Here is a 23,941-nt window from a genome sequence, read left to right on the forward strand (position 1 = left end):
GTTAAAAGTTAATTCAAGAGTATTAACTAGCACAGTCTTAAACATAGGGTTTAGTCTTTAATAATAATCAAGCCTACAAAGAAAACCAAGGGAAAAAAGATATAATCTTAGTGCAGAACACCCATATGTTAATTCATAGCGTAGACAGGAAGCTGCAGTTTAATTTTACCTTGTTCAGGCAGTTCCTATCAAGTACACCAGGATTTACTTTTATCTGTTAACAGAATGATCTTTCATACTATCCATTGACATATGTTGAAAACATGTCATTTTCTAAAGGAAGAGAAGATTAGCTTTAATACATATAGAAGATTTAAATCTGTGATGTACATAGGACTAGGCTTCTGAAATCTGTAGTTTAAGCTCTGAGCATGACCATGCCCAATAGTGTATTTCTAGCACTATGATGCATCTCAAAAAAAGATCAAAGACAGGAAGATGAGGGGCATTTTATAGCAGGAATCTAGTGGCAGCAAAGACTACATAAGAGAATTATTTCATAATTTCTTAATCAGAAATTTTAGAACACAGTGTATGCCTCACCTGGGTACCTAATCAAAGAGGAACTCTGCCAATTCCTGAACTTTGTGCTTTTGGCTTGATCTGTAAGACATAAGAATTTGATTTGGCAAAGATTTGGTTGTGGATGGAGGCTGTTCTGTATAGAACTTTATTGGTTGTCCTTGAAGAGGTATAGTGAGCTTGTAAGATAAGATGCAAGTTTTTAGCCATCGTTATCTCACACAGCATTAAAAGGAATTAAGGACAGGAATAACCTTATTTGTTTCCTAAAAACCTGTTGTATTCAGTGAGGGCACCATCCTGCCTTCCTTTCTTAAATAAGGAAATATTTATTCTAGGTGAAAGGTGCACTTACCATGAGGGATAAAATTTGCCCTTGTGATAATATGGAATACCTTATAATTTCTGCTCTGAATGAATGCAATTGTCTACTCAAAAAGATTCTGCAGCATTTCCTTTGCAGATACCTTTCATATGTGGTTATGGTAGAACCTCATGTGATACTGCTAGCACTCTGAGTCTGCTGTGCATGGATTTGGACAAGCAAAGTATTTGGATCTAATACATAGGATCTATTAACAGGCAGCATCAGAGAAATGGACTGAGAACTGAAAAAAAAAAAAAAAAAAGAAATTCTATTCTTATCTGTGCAAAACCTTAAATGCTACACCAATGTTTTCTTTAGGAAAATCATATTTTGTCATGCTTAAGTTTTCCTTCATGAGTTTTATATTGACAAGTTGCTTTGAACCTGGTTTTATTGGAACCTTGCTTTTTAATTACATTGCATGTTGGTACTAAGCAGCCATTTTTTTTAATCTGAAAAGCCCTGGTCATTTTATGTTCAGACTATCAGCAGCCAGACACTGTTTACTTTTAGTGACTGCAGCATGTTTATGTGTGTCTGCCTCAACAATTAGAAACAAATAGCCCAGAAAGGATGTAGTCTTAGCATCTAAGTAAATAATGGAGATGGATAAATGAAAGTTACTAAATCAAGATGAAATACATTTCTAAAGCTATGTCAGCTGTGCTTTGAGGCCCAAGGAAAACAAAATTGATCACCTGGTCACAGTCAAAGGTCAAAGGTCTGAAACAGAGACTGCTGACTTAGGTAAATGACATGTTTAAAACAATCGGATAAGAGGGATATATGTATATAGAGCAGTGTGGCCTTCAGAAATATGTGAAGAATTTTTACCTCTTTTATTTTCTTCTTCTGAAATAATTAGAGATTCAAATCCATCTGAAATCAACTGAATCCTTTCACTGATTCATGAATGTCTAGGTCTCATAACAGATGTCCAATTATGTTCTGTTCTCCAGTACTGAAGGAAAAAATCAGCTTTAAAATTTAAACATTTTTCCTCTGTCTTCTTATTCTTAATGTCTTAGAAGCATCATGTTCTCAAGACTGCTTATCAATAAATAATTTTTAAATGTTTGTAAAATAATAACATTAAAGTAATCTATACCATCATGTTCCATCCCATGAAATGAAAAAAATGGAAAATCAGTCTTGCAGAAAACTGTACTCCATGGAATTTTGGGCATTTCAGTACTTCACAGATGCTTAAGACTCAGCTCTGTTTGAAGGAGTATTAGTGGCATCACAGGAAGATTTACAGGGGGACGTCATGCAAAGCCACAGAGATAGGGTTTTCCAAGGACTGTCACACTGGATACATTATTTTCTTTAGCATGGGGTGTGTTTGATATCAATTTAGCACAGTAAAAGCTAACATTGTGTTGTTACTGTAGCAAAATAGGCAAAATAAGTCCTACTTCCAGAAAATCAGGGAGTATGAGATAAACAATCTTTTTCTCAAGATTAACTAAGAATTATACATGCAACTCAAGTTTTGATTATAGCCTGCACAGATAACAGTGAAAATTCCAGATGAAATGCTGTTAGAAGTGAGGTTGTCAGCAGTCTAAACTAACAATTGATCCTTTCACTCAGCCAAGGGGATATCATTATAATTATTAATTATTTCATTTTATTTGTGCCTTAGTTTAGATAAAGCAAAATGGGTGCATTTTCAGAAACTGTTACTTTTCAGTCTAAGATGGTTACTGCATCACCTCCAGTCAGAATAAAACATCTCTGTTGTGTATCAAGATTCATCACCCAGCTGAGCTTAAATTCCCTGTTTGCTCTGAAATTGTGGTCTCCTACATGACAGTAAAATTTGTGAAGTCCCATCTCCAGGTTGCCCTGACATTTATTGAATATTTTAGCCAGAAAGAAACATTAAGAAGGCCTACAGACCAGGAAGACAATTGAAAAACCTCTAAGAAAGGAAATATCTTATTAATTCATTAAGTCAAACTGCTTGTATCTACACTTGTATGACTAGAATTATGGTTCATTAACTTCATTTCTTTATATGAGTTAATTAGCTCAGAGGAGGCCAGAAATTAATTACCAGCTTATATAGTTTGTGCAGAATGGCATTCTGTTTATTTAGTTTCTCCTATTAACTTTTAATCTCTTCAAACAATAAAGAGGTAATTAGTATTTTATAAACAAAAATGAATTCAACAAAGGCAAATAATTTGCCAAATAGTGAGGCTCCTGTGTGGAACCTGATAGTTGTGTGATTCAAGTTACAGACCTTTTCAATGTTAAGTATAAGCAAAAGGAGATTAAAAATATAGGTAGTCTTCAGGCAGGGCCATGCAATCCATCATGAAAGAAGAGCTACCTACTAATACCTCACGGAGCAGAAAAATGAGCCTTAAAAAGTTTCCAGCTGTTTGAAAATAATTGCCCATGTATTCAGCTACAGTAACAGTTGTAGCCAGCTTTACTAAGGTATAGGAACAGAGTGGGAAAACAAAAAGAAACCACTTTCATTTAGGTAAAAAAAGACACAACAGATCATTTGAATGAATATATAGGCACATAAATGAGTATACTATCAATGCATACTATACAATTGTAATACAAACAAGATCAAAAGTCACCACTGCCGAGTAAGTGTTTATCTAGGATTTCTGCAATAACTACAGTATGTATTAAATCTATTTAGCAACTTATAAGATAAACCTTGCATTTTGGGAACATGTATTGAACTTTGCTTCATTTTTTTCCTCCCTGGAGAATGAATACGTGACATTCTTTGTGACTTGTAGTAATTTTAAAAAGTACATGCTATATATACAAAGATACATCTCAGAGTAGATATTTATCATCTTCTTTTTGGTGTACATGACAAAATAAATGCAAATATGTATCAAGTATGTTACTTAGAAAATATTTCAGGAAATTCTTGATGAATGTTTAAGATTTTATTAGCACTATTTATTCACTTCCCTACATCTGCAAAACCAGTTGCCTTTGTCCAACTCTACAAAACCCAGAGAGAGCCATAAAAGCCCTCTTTAAAAATCCTAAAGCCACCATGAACTTAAAGTCTGTAATCTTGAGCCATTCATGGACTAAAAACACATTCTGTGTCTCAGTGAAGAGCAAGCCTAAGCCCTTCCCACTGGTACCTATTTAAAGTTCCAGTTATATATTTCATACTATGAGAACTGAGAACTGCTAACATTTCCATGTACAAGAAAGTGTTATAATCCTACCCTTTCTTATCCTTTGGCTGTGTGCAATTTGTGGAAGCAAAACCATAAAATGTTATGGGGTGGATTGTTTTGCCTGTATAAGGCTTCTTGAAGAGTGGGTTGAGTCTCAAAATAAATTGATTGCAAGACATTGGCAAGATGTGTTAGGCAGAGACATTTTTATTATTTGGTTCTATAATTCATCATTTACCTATAAAATTAACAGTCACTCCATACAGTGCTGCTTTTGGATAAGGAAGGAAAAGGTTCAATGAGTATATTAACTATTTACCAGTAAGGCTTAATTGCTTTATATTTTTACTAAAATGAAATAATATAATATGGCCAAAATAATTAGAGATGCAAATCCATCTGAAATCAACTGAATCCTTTCACTGATTCATGAATTTCCAGGTTTCATGACAGAGTAATATATGTAATAATATAAGGAAATGTAATGTAATATAATGTAATAATGTATTCATAAAATGACTTTCAGTACAGTCTTTAAATGGTGGGCATTTGAACAAGAATCCCAGGGCTAATGGTGCTTCATTTATGTCATAAAACCAACACAAGAAAACCTTGTTGGAGCTGCTCAAATCCAAAACAACACAGCACAGATCTTCCTCATGAATATTGAGGTAAGTTTAGGCTCAGCTAAAGACAACAGAAAAACCTAATTGACTGCAAAGAGACAAGAAATCCACTGAAATCCTACACTTCAGAACTCTTTCCAGCTTCATCTAAGCTAAAAAATAGAAGTGTCCTTTCTCATAGTGGGTTTTATGATGAGGTCACCATATTATATAAACAAAGAAACATTTGGAATAAATCAAAAAAACCTTCTACTAGAGCTGAAAAAAACTTCCTTTACATGACAGAAAGATAATAGCCAATAACTTTTATTCTTATATAACTCTAAGAATAAAAGCCACAATAAATGCCATTTCGAAGGCTGTGGCAACAAAGGATGAAAAGGTAACTTTCTCCAGCATGCTAGATACTTTGAAAAGTAAAGGAACTGGAAAGGATTTCAAGGCATTCAATGATATCTGAAGCTGATTGTATCAATGCTTCCTCAATGCAATACAATATTCTCCAATATCTCTTCAGAGATATTGGAGACACAAAGGTCTTCATTGGAATTGTTTAAATCATCACAATTTATTTTAGACTCTGACAAAGAATAGAATTTTCCTTTCTCTCTCTGTCTTGTATTTTATGCTTCTTTTGTCTTAAAATCCTCTTGATGTGAAACAGCTGCCATCTTCAACCTGATTAACAGATAGACATGGGTTCTTTATTGCCAGCATTAGCTTTACAGCACAAATCACATGGCTTCAAAAGGCTGGGGAAACCATCAAACTTCTCATGACTATTACAAATGACTTCAAGCATTTCACCATTCCTAACCGGTGCTGCCTTTGCATGTGATTTTTCCCAGATAATTCCTGAACATGCAGACATATCATGTCAAGTCGATTCCTACAATGCTAATAACAAACAAAACTACAACTCTCATTAAGCACAGTCCTGGACAATTAAACATGGTATATATGCTTTTTTTTGTTTGTTTTTTTTTATTTGCCCCTGTTATTTCAACCTAGAGACATCAGTAACACCTATGTGTATAGAGGTGAGAAGAAGTGGCAACTTTTTAATTTTGCCATTAATTTTGATTTTAATGGTAGAATGACATTATCCTTTTGGAGAAATAGAAATAAATAAATCTGATGTAGCAGCTCAGAAACTTTAATATATTTGTACAAATATTCCTGCTGCATTCAAAAAGAGAATTTTGTTGTCAGTTCAACATTTTCTCTATTTTCCTCTTTATTTACAATTTCTATTTCCACTACACTGTTCATTAAATCATTTTTGAGGGAATTTTATCTATTCCCAGGCTAGCCTGAAAATAATATGTGCAATTTCTTATAATTTGTAAGAAATAGGAAGGTTCTCATCCCTTCCACAATAGTATCTACTTCTGTGATCCACCTTCTTTCTCTCACTGTCTAATAAAGAGAATTCTCCCAGTGTCCTCACCCCCCATAGATACTCTGCAGATACTCAATACTTAACCTGCACTTTGCTTAGTAATCTCTGACTACTGCTTCAGGTACCCGTTAATCTATGGCATCATCTACTGCATTTCAAGAACCCCAAATAAACTCCTTCTCTAGAGACCTACATGGCTAAGTATTCAACATAATTTTCTCATCTGAATATGACTACTTCCTCTAAAAGGTTCTATCTGCAAATACTCCCATCAGATACTCTTTCGTTACCTATCCCCTTTTTGTTACTTAGTAGTTTTACAGCTCTAAATGGTCTTGCCAGATCTGGTCTCCTCTGACCTTCACTTCCTCATTCTTCCATGAAGTTTTCACAAAAGATAATCTTGAACAATGGAGCATCTTCCACTTCATGTTAGTTGAATTTAGGTAAACAACTTGCTAATTTTAGTTTGGATTTTTTTTCTTTAGATATTTGCTGAAGCTGGAATTTCCCTTTCTCTTTTCTTCTTTCTCTACATTTACCAAGTTATTTTGTAGTTTACACCAACTTTCTCATTGATAACAGATATCAGCATATTCTCTCTGATCCTAGCGGTCCTGTGTCCCTGTTTCCTTTTCTTCTGCTGCACCGTTTGACCCCTGCCTTTCACTTCATCCTCTTCAGCTAATTCTTGCTAAAGCAACGACCTTTTCATTGTCAAGACAGCTGCATTTCAAATATTATCCTTTACTGGGAGCCTCTTCTGTTGATCTAAAATTGTTTCAAAGTCCACCACAAGCTCTTCTTTGGAAGCCAAGTTACTTTGCACTAGGAGGCTGCCAAATGACAGCTTTCCTCATATGTGACATTGACTTGCAATTTGCTCTGCTGAACTACTTGAGAAAAAAATGTGACAAGCCCATGATAAATGTCTACATATTATCGATATGCAAAGCCACTTCAGTCATTTCTCATTTGTGCATATGCAATGCTCCTTTTGTGGTCCTCATCAGTCTTTGAATTCAATGCTATACCTATTTTTTGCCCACTATGATCCCATCTCCTCTTGTGTACCCATGGTTCCCTTTTCTCTTTTACTACCTAGTTTCCTTATGATTCTTACTCATCCCTTTCAAACTTTCAGATTGATACTTTGCTGATGCTTCTGCACTGACAGTCTGCAACTGTCTAGCCAACATCCTCAGACTCACTGACTCCGTTCCTTTTTTAAATGCAGCAGTAACCCAATCTTTAATCAGCACACTGCAGCCTGGTTCTGCCTGCTTTTTGCTTACAATTTCCTACCCTTTATGCCCCTCCTAACCTTGATGTTCCTATCATTTTTCACTGCAAGCTTCTATAGCTTTGTCCATTTTGGTAAATCTTTTGTAGGGTATATATATGAATAATGAGATATGAAATTACAGTTTGCGCTACTGAGCATGACATAGGTCATCTTTCCTGCTTCCATGAAATCTGGTTGCACATTTTGGACATTTTTGTGACAAGAAGCCTTCTTGTCCTTAAGCATATGAAGTTAACCTTTGTCATTCCTGCATTCATTTTTTGACATGTTGTCCCACCTATGGCACCTTTGAAAAGGAAAGTGAATATATAATGGTAGATATGAGACTTTCATATTCACAGGCAGCCTACTGAACTATTTCCAAATAGCAGGATTTGCTTTCAAAAATCTAACCTGCAGAACTATCTTTTTCTCCTTCTTTGCCAAGTTTTTGCTATGATGAGTTATTGTAACATGGTCTGTTCTTACAAGTACTTCTTTGGTACTTTGGTACAGTGAAAAGCATGTTTTCTGGGGCTATCAAACCCTTGCTAGATAGCAGCAGAAGAATTTGTTGTAACTTTTATAAAATACTCTCACAACCTTTCCCCTGCAAGAATGTTTCTGCAATTGTTTTAAATAAAGCCATATTCCCTGTGGCTTTTTTTCTTCTGTTTTAAATCCCTCCTAAAAATTTCCTCACCATAAATCCACAAACTAAATGAAAAGACATTAATCCAGCTCATCCCTCCTCCTCCCTACATTCAACCATCTCATTAAAGTTTTTGTCTCCTCTTTCTTATGACTACATACCAGTATCCATGTAAAGTTCATACAGCCATGGTGGTGTATATTGTAGCACCATCGTGGAGGAGAGGAAATGATCATTTTTCCTCCTTCTGTATTCTTACTATTGACCAAGGTTATTCTCTTTATCATGTGCAGATTTTATTGAGTGATGCCAAGTGAGATGAATAGAAGCAAATAATGACAGTGCTGCAGTGATGAAATGAGAGACAGAGGTCGTCTAGGTTTTATACTGAACAAATTGAGTCACATCCACTTCTCATCCATTATTTAGGGGTGATTGGGCAGGCTTGGCTTCTATAGATTTGATAATCATTCAGATGTCCATATTAAATATGTAACATAAATTTCTCGTTTGGCTGTCGATGACTTGTCTCCAAAAAACAACAATGCATAAAAAGGGCTTTAATGTATGGATTCTCAGAAATATTTGACATAAATAAATATGTAAAAGGCAGATAATAAAATCTGTCTGCCTGCCAGCTAGCCTTCATGTCAGACTGGACAGCCCCATCTAATACTGTGATTTTATGCAGCTGTATCCTATGAATATTGGCCTGCACACTAGAGATTAAAGCACAGCAGATGTTTCTCTGCAGGCTAACAAATATATCACCCCTGATAACGAATGACAAATGTTGTTCCATATTGTGTCAGACAAAACCAGGGCTCTTGTAAAACAAGTGTTACAGCTGGAATAGGATATTTTAACACAGTTACCTAAGGAGTAGACAAACAGACAGCCGCCTGCTCGAAAGGTAGCAGAATCCTAACCTGCAGACATGCAGGCATAGCAGCTATCAAGTACTGGAGTTCAGGAAAAGAGGGAAAAAAACCTCCTAACAATAATACGAAATATTCAAGGCTTTCTCTGTTCTATCATTAGATTTTTTGTGTGTGATCTTGTCATGGATCATTTATAGCCATCCACCACCATTTATATCTATCCTCAGTCATAGTGATATGAGAGCAAGATTTGGTGTGGAAAAAGGGAATGTGATGTTAGGAGACGCAGAGAAAGTCATCCTGTTATAGTCCCAATTATGAGTTTATTTGGTTTATTGTCCTGCAAACTCATTCTATCCCAATGGCTTCCAAGTGGACAAAAGATAGATGTAAGGAGAGGAGGAAGGACAAAAATATCCTGTGCATTATGAAGTATTGCACTAGGCTAATTAGTGTACTGCACTGTTATTCATTACTGTTTTATTTGGATAATTTTTCCCCCTTGTGCATATTAGCAATGTGTTAATGTCTGGTCAGCAGCACCCCTTAGCAGCATGTCTTGGCAACATGGAGGTAATAGTAAGTTCTCCCTCTTTCCTATTTGTTTATTTGGTATCTTTTATCTTGTCCCTGGCAAAAATAAACCCTATAACCTTCACTGGAGACAAGGTGCTTGAAAAGTCAGCAAGTAAGGAAGATAGGATCATATTCTGATGCTCAGAATATTTGGAAGCTTCAGCGTCTGTACCTTCTGAATGTATGCCAGTAGCATTTTTTTCCTTAGCTGTGGAGTTGCTGTTTGTCCACTGAATCGAGTGCTAAAATAAATACAGTTTTACTGCTAGCACAGACAATGGAGGAAAAAGGCAATACAGCAACATGGCAACTTTCAATCACTTCCTGACTTGTTAATGAACTTTTTTTTCTCTTTTCTAACTGAGACTTTTCTTTTGAGCTACGGTGTTTTCCCCAAGCCATTTTATACAATGAGATGGTAACAGTTGTTTGTTTGATAAAGCACGTACTATTTAGAACACAGATGTTTGATTATTATTTATTTCTCTCTGAAGCCTGCTAATTCAGTCCCAAATGATCTTTTTTTTACTTTTTACTTAAATTTAATTTAGAATGTATGTTGTTGGTAAGTGACAGATAGTTTAATTATTAATAGGATCCCGCAATGCAATGCACCGTAGTTTTAAAGTCATCTGGGGCCAAAACAACACTACTTCCTTCCTTCCTTATGCTTCTGGGATTCCTTGAAGAATGCAAAGGTAATTACAAAACTCATGACAAATCTGCATGTATTATTCCTTTCCTCAACATTTGTGCTTGCCTATCGTTTTACAAAGTGCCCTTCTTACTATGAAATGGTAATGAATCAGAAGAGACTTCTGCTATGGTTTCTTCCTTGGGAGAATGGACTGTCTGGGGAGCAAGGGGAGGGGGAGAGGCAGAGGAAAAAAGAAAAGGAAGTAGGGGGTTGGGATGCTGAATGATGGTGATGCAGTACATTATGCTGAGGCAAAGGTGGGTGCACTAAGCCCCCATAAAGGAGTGTGACTCCATGGGATCTGACTGCTGTCACAGGGAATAATTAGTAACATGATCAAAATATGAACACAAAAACAGGATTGAGGAAATATATCAGGGGAAAAAGTCTGAGGAAAAAACTACTGAAATAAGTTACAATTTCTCCATGCTTGGCATGTAGTAATCTCCTAGAGAGTTTTTTTTTTTTTGCTATGGTGACAGGTTACACTTGCTAAGATATTGAATGTCTTCCCTTCATAAATTCTTGGCACTGAGGATATTTCATATTTATGTGGAAGTTGTGTATCAATACAAATTGGGAGGGGGGATAGATTTGCACAGATTCTGCTTCTAGTGTTATGTTATGCTGTTAATATTGGAAAGCTGCAGAGCTGCTCACAATGTAGCTTATATTTAGATATGGGCATAAACCTGGGTTATGTCCTTGGACATTGGAACAGAGCATTAGGATTAGGATTCCAGATCCTAAATTGATCAATTCTTCCAAAAACTTTCAAAAGAAGGAACATGGCTACACAGGGACTACCTTTCCAACTACAGACAGGACTGTAAAAGCTGTGAATTTAATATTGAAGTAACTCTAAACAAGTTTGGAAATTAAATAAATGAAAGGCCTTACAGACACATCACTTGACTGATCTGAGATTTTAGGTTTAATAGGCTGCAAATATTAAGGCTGGCAGCTGGAAAGCGAAACATGGAAGTTTCTTGGTGGAAATTTATCAACATAAACCAGATTAGATCATAGCTAAGAGGGCTGTCTTTAATCAGCAAATATGGTATAAAAACCTACTCAAAAGATAGAATGTTTTAACTAGTAAAATGTTAACAAACTTTTATGTATTTTACTAATGTGATTGAGACTACTGCTAATGTGTAAAATCCATTCTTGCAGAGAAGCAGCAATAGAATGCTACCAGCAGTTTAATTTTTAAATATTGCATCCCACCAAACAGGTTAGCCATTCCACACGATTACTGATTTGCCACTGAAACATCAGACAAAACAGCATTAAACAAATGTGCAATGATCTAAGAAGAAAACATAAATTCAGGTGAAGTTTTTTCCATCCTTCCTTTTCTTGCACATAAGACTATTAAACTCAGACAGAGGTCACTCAAACTATATCAATAAAATTGTAACTATCTCAAAAATAATATCTAACCTGACTTTAAAATGGAAGTTACTTATATTGATAAGCAGGCATCCTTTGGTATTTTACTCAAGCTAAACAAAAACATGCCTCCTAAAGACAGCACTTCTGACAGACTGAGTGCTTCATAAATTGCTTTGGAAAATTCGCGTTTACAATTCTCAACATCATAGACATTTCTGAAAATTTCTCTTTCCATCCAGTCACTATTCTTTCAGAACGAAATGACTGGAAAACAATAGTCATATACTCATCAGTGAAGCTGACACATTATGTCAGGAAGCAAACCTGACATAATATGAAGAGTTTATTCTTCAAGATCTTTAGTATTTACTTATTTATTTTTCAATATAAGCCAGCCATTGCAAAAAAAAAACAAAAAAAAAAAAAAAAAAAAAAAAAAAAAAAAAAAAAAAAAAACAGATGCATAGGATAATACAGTAGGTTATCACTGTTATGTACTGTGATGCTTTCTAAATAATAATAAAAAACCCAACCCAAGATATTATGGAAAATTTTACTCGAGAAGGGTGCCAAAACATTTTATCAAGTAAAACACAGGGTTAGTTATAGAGCAATGTACATGTATGGCTGAATGAAAGTATCCAAAGTAACTCTTAACTTAAAAATTAATATTGATATAAGCTTTCTATTTTAGTTAAGAAATAATAGTCCCCTAATTATTAAATAATAGTGCCTATTTAACTATAAGAGCCCTAATTCATAACTGGGAAACTGGGGAGACAAAGAGGAAAGTAAAAATCCACAAGAAAAACAAAAACTTCCAAAACTTAAGCTAAAATTAATCAGGTTATCTTTAAATCTCATAATGAATGTTTGCAAATCTCATTTTACTTTATTATTTCCTGAGATTCTACTTTGAAACTTCATTTTTTTTATTGTGTCAGCAAATGAACTCAAAAATCAGATCTATACAAAACAAAACTGTTGAGTTGATTCCTGGGTGAAATCATAGCTTTCAAAATGTAATGAAGAGATGAAACTTCTTTCTAAGACACTTGTCTCTCTTTTGCATTTTGCCATTCTTCTACAGAGCTTTTCCTGCCTGTATTTCTTGAGAACTAGCCCAGGAGGAGAACAACACCTGAAACCAATAAACCAAAAGAATTGGAAAGCTGGCTACAATTCCTAGCAAGAAGCAGTCCAAGTTCTCATTTCCAATCAGTAACAATTAGCCCTTGACTGTTCTGGGGCTTTGACCCACTTTTCTCACAAAGAGTTGTTTCACAGCAGTGGGAGGAGTAGCAGGCTGTCCATCCAGTGCTTTGGCAAAGGACACCAGGAGTCACTCCTCCCACCACACGGCCCTTTTCTCTCCAGCATGATTCTGCCTCCAGGCTCCTACCTGGGGTTGCTCTCTTTCTCTTTGTAGATAATTAGCAGAAAGGCAGGTACATTACTGTGAGTCTCCAGGAATATGACTCTCCTGGATGGTCTGACTTCATTTGTAGGGCTTCTTTGCAGTGAAGCAATTTTTCTGACTTTCTGCCTTGCATGTACTATTCAGCTGAAAGGGATTCCAAAAAAATTGTATTAGATGGGGCCAGATTATTTCCTATTATACAGTAAAGGCTGTCCCATGTCCCTGAAATTAGTAAAAAGTCACAGCATATTTTCTACTATGTGAGAGGTGAATAATTGTGATTACTGCTGAAAACCACAGTAAACCTTAGGGAAGCCTATGTAGAAAACAGAGGAAAGTGGCTGAGCTTCATTTTGGAATATTTACTTGTGCCCAAAGGCTGCAATTGGAATGATGAGACTTGGAAATTTATAATTCCTTATGAAGACTTCAGATGTTCTTTTTTATCTCAAAAGCTGCTTCAACATAATGATACCTGTAAGACAACCCTTCCCCCTCACTCCGAAGTTTCATCTATAACTTTTATGAACACAGAGCTTTTATCCTCTAGCTATAATTAACTCAGATGCTTGGACACCTGGTAGGAGCTCTTTACTACAGTGACAAAATGTATATATGGTTTATAAAAAAAATCTTTGTCAAGAATGCTTTTTTCCTAAGAAGACAAAACAGGACTAGTGGGAAAGAAGAGCCACTCAGCAGCAATTACATTAGATTCTCTGAAATGGAAACAATTAGCAATCAAGCACATACCAAAATGAAGTTATACGGGCATTTTTTACATTAAAAATAAATTAAAAAGTGGTAATGCTTCTGTGTTGATCTATGAAAAGTGCTTATTTTTAATAATAATCACATTTTTGAAAGAAACAGCAGTTACTGTTATGCTTTCAGGATTAAGAGTATTATATACAGCCCTTTATAACTTCTAACTAAGTATATGACTTCCTTTTTAATAGGAGACACCATTCTCTGAATTCCTTTGGGCTGACAGTAAAATCCACACATAATAAGTTTAAAAGATGTTCCTTATGAGTTTCTATGAGTAGGAAAATTCATAAAGTTCCTTCTGATCTAACATCAGAGCAACTGTCATTGGGCTCTCATATTTCTACACACAACTTTTAAATGGACTAATTACATGTGGCCCATTTTTTGAAAGTCCAACACTGTCTGGATACACAGAATGTACCATGAATGGATCTCCTGACCCTAGGCATTACTTCTGGACATGCTGGACATACCATGCTCAAGATGTTGAGATAATCTGCATATTAACAGTGACCACTGGTCTAGAAATTGCTGCCAGTGACTCAACAACTGCTAAAATTGGGGTGTTGAATGTCCATAAATCAATAAAGTGGCCAAAACTTCTCTTTTTTTTACCTAGATAGAATTCATATTGGGAAATAAGGCAGGTTGAGGAAATCCTGACTTTGGTGACTGTAGTCAGAAAGAAGCATAATGATGCAGAAGTGTTTTCCTTTCTCAAATCCACACATTTGTAACACCCAGCCCTCTCTAATTAGGTGATTTTGTGTTGAACAGGCCACTGAAGGAATTCTACTGATTGCTTCAGCTACAGAAATTGTTTAAGTAGACATCCACCACCTTCGATAGATACCTTATTCCAAGCACAGACTTATTCTCAGAGGACATTAAGCCATTTACCTCAATAATGATGACTTTGAGGTTATTGTTGGCAATATAATTATCAGAGGAATTATACCATTGCAGAACATGTTTTAGCCAGAAATTATCTGGTAACTGTAGGATGTTCTTCTAAGACAGGTTCAAGTCAATTCATTGTCAAGTATTTTGTGTTTTTATACTTGTCCTGTAAAAAGATAACTAAAATGAAAGCAGAAGGGTGTAAAACCGAAGTACAAATGGTCATCAATGCCCTCATTGCAGAGAAATACATGCATTCTAAGTGGTTGAACATGACAAACCATGGCAAACCATATCAAATGCATCACATATCAAAGTGCAATCAAATCAACTTTTTGTTCCTATTAGAGATCTATGGAGAGACTATGAAACAGCATCTGAGATAGGACATGTTTTTGTCTATGAAGGAGGGAATAACCTCCTACTGCTTAAAATGAATAAATATGAATGTCAACTAGTAAACAATAAACAGCTAAAAACAAAACAACAATAAAAAAATACCCCAAAACAAACCTTACAGTCATATCACTTTCTCCAGCTGGAAAGAAATCAATACAAACACTCCTCTTTTGTCATGCCGTCTAAATGTAATTGATGTACAGTAAACAAAACTGAATTTAACCAAAGATGAGAAGAAACAAATTCACCCACAAACTCTGGAAATTTGTTTGGAGCTCATATTCAACCTTTTATGTTCTCCTGCTTAGCATCACTCTCCTCCTACCCCAACCAATTAAGACGATCACTATATTTCTCCCCTCCTTTTTCAGTCAAAGACTCTTGGCACAACCAGTACAAACAAACTTTACTAACAGCTTTAAACTTGGAAGGCCCGCTTTTTAAATATTTGCCGCTACATAATTGAAACAGCTGTTTTAATGAGATACCTACTGTCATCATTTTACCCTGGCTGAGCTGGGTGACAACAAAGCAGTAATAACGAATTCAATAATAATTAACTCAGGTCATCTGCTCATCTGTCATGGCTCATCAGCTTTAGGGAGAAAAATCCCAGTGAACTTCTCTCTTTTGTGAGCTTTCCAAAACTCTGCAATAAAATGCTTAGAGAGGACTCTAGGTAGCCCTTCAAAAGTTCTAAGCAAACTGGTAAGTAGGTTAATTAAATTTTATGCATGTTTAAATGCTAATGATTACATTCCTAACATTACAGTGTAATCCGTTATAGAATGATGTCATCCAAGCAGTGGTTTTTAGTGCCTAACACATTTCCATCCTGATGTGGAGTAGCTCTGGATCATTTGTCGAAGGGCAGGAAGTTGACAGTGATGTTTCGGAGCCAGGTTTTACATTTAGATCCTCTCCCTCTCTGTTGAATGTTAAACAGGGGAGTTACAGAAAGCCACTGATTTTATGCCTACTGCCACATCACAGAGGGTGATCCAACATACCCACAGCGAGTTTTCTTTAGCTGCACAATAAATAAATAAATATAATAGCAATTCTGGGGAAACCAGTAAGGATGGCATTACTCCCAAATTACTCTCTCCCCAAAAGAAAAAAAAAAAATTGTGACTCACTCTGAGGTAGGTTGTTTTGTGATTTTTATTTTTTGTCTTTTTCATGGATATGAAAATAATTTTTCAGATATTAAAAGGTATTCTTCTAAGGGAAATCAAAGGCATTGGTGTACGTGAGGTGTTTTTGTAAGATGATTTTGAGTGTAAAAAATTAACATCTTTGAACATGCTTTTTTTTTTCCTGAGGGAAATTAGCTGGTTCCTGCTTCTATGACAGATCTTTTTTTTTCCTTTAATTTGGATCAGCTTATGAATTCTTATTTCAATAAAGCTATGGGATAGCTGCTGCAAGCTTCTGAGCTCATTTTGCCGTTTTGCTTTCAGTGAAACCTGACCATGCATAAAATTTAGGAGGAAGGTATTCACTGGTTCATTGATGATCCTTACCTGTATACTAAAATTTTTTTAAATAATTAAAAAATTTAAAAAAATATAACTTCAGAAATTTTAAATGGCACTAGCATATTTTTTGTCCTGTCAGTAATACTATGACCAGTTCCATTTTGAGAAAAGGTTGTGCTGTACACTGATTTTAAAAGCAGCAGTAACAAATATTAGGTAAAACATCAGAATTTTCCCAACATGCTGGCTGAAATCTCAGAACGACTTTCAGTGATGCAATGTGACAGGAAAGGTGAATTAACAAGTGATTATTAGAGTATCAGCACCACATATATCATTTAATTAGACATCTAATATTTCCAAAATCTCTGAATTTGTGAGAAAGAGAGTTCTATTCTCATCTCACTTTCTGGACTTTTTGGCAAAATCTGATAAAGTTAAATTTTTTTCTTCTGCTGAAAACTAAACATACTGACTACTCAAGAATAACATTGTAAAATACATTATTTAGTTACTAGATGAAAATGATTCCTTGGTATAATTATTAAATAAAATGAGCAAGTTATTTACTTTTGAGTAACAGCAAATGAACCTTCTAGAGGAAGAAGATGGTTTGAAAAAAGCTACGGAATGCTAAACAAATGTAGGGGAAAATGAATTTTGAAATTTGACAATATGAATGCTTTGTTTTGTATTTTCAATTAAGAAACAGGGTTATATTTGTACTACTCAGCTAAAGGACATAAACAGACCGAAATCACTGTATTGTAGTAGCAGATGTGATGCATATTTCCAGAACAAAGGCTTTGAAAATTGATATGATGACTTCATAGACTGAGGTGCATTCTGTACAGTGTAAATAAAACATATGGTATGGGCAGGAGGCAGTAAATATTATCATGGTGTGTAAGGACTAACAGTAGATATTTTAAAATAAAATAATTTAATTTTAAAATATTGATTAAAAAAAGCACTTTGAAAAACTGCAGCAAAAAACTAATTAAGTAAATATAAACTTTACTCTAGAAGTGTTTTGTTGGGTATTTTGTGCAAAGTAGTCACATAAAATATTCTTTTCCATTTCCCCCTATTTATACAGTAGGTCATGGCACCCCAGAAGCATTGAAGAGAAAGAAAAATGTTTTCTCCCTGTAATTCAATATTATATATTGAATATATAGTAAATTTTGACTCCTGGATGGCACCCATGGGATCAAATTATGCCATTTTCAAACCCATTTTTAAAAATTTGTTTTTCGGTAGATTAAACTACTCTGCATAAAGTAAAATCTGTTGAAAAATTATCATTAGTTTGATACATTTTGTGAGAATTTACCAGTTTCAATGAAAACCCCAGTGTCCCCAGTGTAAAAAAGGTCTGTCTTATGGAAAAATGGTGTTAGTGGCCAAAAACACACACCAGAAATTACATGTAATGACCCTATTCTACTCAGTGTATCCTGTTATGAACAACTCACGTCAGTAATTAAATGCTTGTGGGCTGGAAGAAAGAGCAACTCAAAAGTTCTTTGAGTACCATATTCATTGAGGACTCGTGGGTCTAGTATTTATTCTAAATCTAAGTCAACAACCACAGAGCTCACGCTGTTCATCAAGTGTCCTAGCTATATTGTATCTTTCTCTTCTGTCCCAAGTTAATTCACAGTTGAACATAAGGGGTTTCAGTTTCAGGTTTCTCTGAAGCAGATGCTGGGGGTTTCAATTTTTTGGTTTGATTTTTTGTTTAATATTGAATTTTACAAACTGGTGCACAGCTGACTGTTAATCAGGTGAATGGCTATAATCACATAAGGAGGGAGCAAAAACTCAGGGAAAGAAACACATCATCCATGAGGCCCTCTCGCTTCTGAAAACATGCTTACCAGTTCAACATAGATGCAATACATTTTAATAATTGGGAACCAACCTATCCACAAGTATTGAGAGACAACAAATTACTTTTTCCTGCTTATGCAATAGCTGCTCAGGAGGTGAGCTTTGCTCTGGGGGAAACAATCTGCTTTAGGAATGGTTTCAACCAAAATGAGGAACCTGAAGTTCTCCTGACAAAGAGGTGGGTGTGGGTGAGAAGCTGGATGAAAGCTCATCCTGTGGGACATCGGGAACTGGCAAATACGACGTGGCTGAAGTCTGGGCTCCATAAGAAGCTGAAACTCAAGTCGACATCCATCCAACTGAAATAAAGAAGTGACAAAAGCTCTGCTTCAAGTCTGTAAATGGTTCATATGGCACAAAATCAGTGTATTTCAGAGTTCTGCTGGCATTTTTTGACCAATGGTACTATTTGCTCTCTTTGTTTTGTTTTTCATAGCTTGTGCTTTTTACTGTATTTTGCCAGACACAAGAGGTTAAATGATACCTAGATATACTAGGGCAGTATCCTGTTATTTTTAGCCTCTCATGTGTGAACACCACATGACCAAACAGATCCTATGTCTCAGGACTAAAAAATGGAAACCATAACTAACTCTCTTCTCCCTTCTCTTTTTCAGTCCTTGTCCTTCTGTGTAAACAAATTTAACAGTCCGTGTTCATCCCTGATTCACTGGGGTTCATTGCCAGAGTTCTCAGTCCAACATAATGTTTATGGTGTCAAAAGTTACTTGGGGGAGGGTTTGTAAGCTCTATTTAGCCTAACCTTCTTCCTGGAGTATTCCCACAAAAATGACATATAGGAAACTCTCATGTGGATAGTTGAATCAAGAAAAAAGAGTCACAGTTTCATATATATACATTTTTGAGACTAATTTTGCCACAAAAAATTTTGTCATACAAAAAATGTACACTTGAATGGAATTTTCAGAAGAAAAGAAAATAATCACCCTTGCCTCTTCTCAATAATGTCTTTTTTTTTTTTTTCTTAGTCTAAAATATTGGTGTTATACCTAATTTATGAAAAAACTCCAAAGTCTAGGCTAATTTTGTAAAGGAACTATCACACTTATGGCACTCTGGTGAAGAAGCAATTCCACATATGTGAATACTATGGTATTTATAACTTGTGAATTACATTGTCAAGATTATTTCTAGTTTTATTAGTATTATAAAATTAACTCCAACATCTATATGCAAGCAGTTTAAAACAACATATATTTGATAAAAAAAAATAAGTTCTAATCACATAAAATGTTTACAATAATGATTACCATTAAGATCCTTGTTCTTATCTTGCACACATTTTATTACTGTTATGATTTTGTGTGACACTGTGCTCTGAGAAGGATCTTCTCTCTATGCAACAAGAGGGGGAAAAAGTTGTTAATACTGTTGCAGAAGACATGTCTGCATATTGATGAGCAAAGGACTACAACAGCTATAAAATAACAGACAAGTACACATAAAAGTCACACTAGGGAAAAAAACATTTGTTTTTCTAAATTTCATTTGTAGGAGTTTACAAATGGATACAATATCCCACAGGTCTTCTAAAGGAAAGACCCATGTGTAATGATTTCAGTACTACTGTGGTGGTAGCGCACATCTTCCCTTCTTGTAACTAAATGACAACTACAGAAATTTTAAATAGGCTGGGGAAACTATAAACAAACAAACAAACAAATAAATAAGATTTTGACTGTAGTTACAGTGGTGTAATTTCCTATTTCCACATTTAAGGCATTTCTCACATGAAAGCATTTGCTCAGGTAGTGCTCGAACTAAATATATCCTGTTTTTCATGGCTTTTGCATTGCTCCCATGCAGATGCCGAAGGCAGCTTACATTTAAACAGCTCAAAGCATGAGAAGAGCACCACAGAAATACCTTATTCATGTTCAATACTGATTAGAATCTTGAGACCTTACAATTTCCCTTGTTATTCCAAAGCGTGCAGGTTTGGTCTCAATAAGTCTGGTGGAAGAAGTCAATCTGTTTCTTACTGTGTTTAATGATTTCTAAACCCTAAAAATTTTGGACCCATTTCCAGATATCTAAGAGGAATTTTGACAAAGCTTGAACTATTTTTAGTCTGATGAAGGAAGAACTTTCCACATCATAAATGCTCACTTTTATTTTCAAACACACAGACTTTTCTACACTTCAGAAACTGTAGGGGTGTTTCTTTGAGAACAGATTTATTTCTGTGTACAGATGCAGGTGGACAACAAGCTCAGTGTGGCATCTACACCTCATGCAGAAGCCAAGAGCCAGTAATGCTGTAAAGTGCTATAAGCCAATGAAGGCTGCATTCCTCAGCCTTATCTCAACATCACAGCCTTTGGCTCTTATTAAAGGTTTCTTTTACGGTTTCTTTTATGATCTCTGGAGACTGGAAAGAAAATCCTTTCCAATATTCACACATAAAGTTATTCTATGTATAAGGAAAAAAATCCAAAGCACAGAAGTCAATGTGAAACTTTCCTGTTCCATCAAAAGCAATGCCCGTTTCTTGATCTGAGTGGGCAAAGTGTGGATGTAGTTTCAAGTGCCAGATAAAATTTCCTTTTCTCTTATATACTGAATACATAAACAATGGAAACCTTTCCTATTAAAATGAGAAAAATATCAATTTGTAACACAAATTTTCCAGCTCCTGGGATTTATATTCCAAAATTTATTTTATTTACAAAACAAGAAATCCTGTTTCTGTCAAGTTGGGTGAGATAGTTTCAAACTTGGAAATTGTAACATTTTAAATATCAAAATTTTTCAATTTATTTTTACATCTTATTTATCTAATGTTACATAGATTTTGTTATTTGGTCACATCTGTTTCACTATGAGAAATGCCATGAATGCTGTAATTTTTTAATTAAAAATCATAAGGACAGATGACACACAATGCTGAGGGAAAACCTTTTTTTTTTGCTTAGACTAAAAGATAACTTTTTATTCAGATTGTAAGAACATAATTTAATACCTGATACCTTTTAAGAAATACAGCTTACTGTATTTCTCATCTAATTCTTAATTTAAATTCAAGTTTGGGGTTTTAAAATGTCATTTACTTTGTTAATAGGAGACTGCTATTTGCAATAGTACAAATAAATAGTATTTCTTGATATATGGAGCTATAAATCATATTTCCTGTTCTCATTAAACATAATAAGAAATGTTGAATATCATGGCTCTGGAAAAGGAGCTTGATATTTGTGGCCAAGAGATGAGGGGGCAGAGGGAGAGAAATTAAGAGAAGGAAGGTTCTTGAAAGGTCCTTCACCTTTGAACACTGACCATAGCGGAAAGACTAATGAGTTCACTCCCCTCTCTGGGGAACCCTTCTGTTGTCAGTGTACTATATCACCAGTTGTGCCATATTCAAATATGTAACTCTGTTTAAATGGAATAATCCAAGGAGAAAGACAAGTGCTTTCTGTGAACGTTAATGAGTCAAAACTCTGCCTCAGTTGAACAAACTTACCAACATTTTGATCCCCTCCCACATCTGGTGAGCAACAACATAATTAGATTCACTTTTAAATTTTATTTAATACAATTTGACAATCCTTTCCTGTTCAGCCAGTGCATTCATGCCTATGATTAATTTCAATGCGACTTGATGCACTAAAAATAGCCTTTTCATGCTATATATTTTACATCATTGAGGTCTGGCAGACAGATTTGCAAAGGTACTTGGAAGCTGAAAAAAGCCAAGGGATCTTTCCAACTGGAACTAGATACATGAGACAGGTGAGTCAAGACTTTATGCAAAAATAGGCCCATCAATGGCTGAAGCTGCTCATTAAATTAAAAAAAAAGAAGACAAACAGAAAACAAACCAATATAAGCAGTAGAATAATACGTGACTGCTTGGTTGTATAATCTGAATTAGGATCATGCAGATCTGGGTGCCAAAAGTATGAGCTGAAGGTAACCACAAAAAATCCTGCTTTCTTTCTAGGAATTTCCATGCCATTTCCATAGAGTTTTATAGAATAGAATATATTTTATAGCATACTCCAAGGGTAAATGTTAGTAAAATTCAGGCTGCACTACTGACACAAATACCTGAAAAGGTGCAGAAGCACTGCACATTCTAAATAAATAAATAATAAACAAGTTTATGTACACATAAACCTACTTACCTGCCCGTGATGCATTTATTTCTTGTGAACTTGGAAATACTTTCAAGCTTAACATTAAAAGCATTTCTGAGATGTTTTATATTAAGAATTACACAGATGAACATCTGAACTCAAATAATATTGACTATTGATCTTAGCTGGCTAATCTACTGAATCTGTTTGGAATGCTAAAATTTAGCACATCTATAAATTGCTAGATGTGTAAAAGGAGCAGCTAAGTTATGTATAATATAATCAATGGAATAACTTGAAGGAATTTTAGAAGGGCTGTTTGGGGCCAGAGGACTACATGGGGATAAAGCGCATGAAGCCTGAGATTGATTGTAATTATAGAAAAGGGTGAGAAACCATTGAGAGACACACAAAATGTGGAAAAGACAGGTCAGACGGGTGAGACTAAAGGGATCACACTTCAAAGACAGGTGAGAGAATTTGTCCCTACACCTCATTACCAAATCCACAGGAAAACAAAGTGAAAGCTCTCTGGGATACATCATGCCATTACACACATTCTCAAGAATCCAATCCTTTTCTAGCGCTAATTCAAACAAATAATCAGATACTGAGAAATTCTTACTAATGGCTGAAACTTAGATGCAATTGGTGTAGAAATTCTGTCCTGCTGAAACCAGTGTTTTGTTATAGTAGTACAAGACAAAATGTTTTGATTCTGTTTCCAATTGTAATTTTACATATAATCTGCTTGAAATAATATGAAGTTTTCAAAGTCTGCTTTTCAAAGTAAAATTCATAAATAATGCCTTTCTGTGCAAATATATTTCACCTTCCTTGCATGTGTGAGAACTTGGTGCATCCATTTATTGCTCTTTCTTCTGGACCTTTGCCTTCTGTATCAGGGGGAATGTGATGGAAAAGGCTGCCTTCTCACTTTTGGTATTTCTGGATGAGAAGACCAGCTCTTATGAGTAAACTGAGTACTACCAAGTAGTGCTGCTCCACTTTCCACATGATACAAACCAAGTCCTTTGAAGTACATACTCAGGAGATATTAAAGCTATTGTCCTTTTCAGAGGACAGCTTAAAACTGTAAATAATTGGACTTTTAAATATATCATGGACAAGAAATACTCTGTGTCCTGTAGTCTGAGTGCTCACTCTTACAACCTGAATCACTAGTCTTCACTATTTTAACCTTTTCTCTATGTCAAATGTTGGTCATAGGGGGAGTAAGGTAGACTCAAGTCATTTGAGTCATTTTTGCCTGATGGAAGATAATCTGTGTTCCACAGCATAGCAATCTAAACACCTAAATTTATATAATTTTTTAAAAAACTTTAGAAGCCCTTAGTCATAACTGATAACATAAAATTTAACAGAAAGCAAAAC

This window comes from Anomalospiza imberbis, chromosome 1 (genome assembly GCF_031753505.1).
Source record: "Anomalospiza imberbis isolate Cuckoo-Finch-1a 21T00152 chromosome 1, ASM3175350v1, whole genome shotgun sequence".
Taxonomy (NCBI): domain Eukaryota; kingdom Metazoa; phylum Chordata; class Aves; order Passeriformes; family Viduidae; genus Anomalospiza; species Anomalospiza imberbis.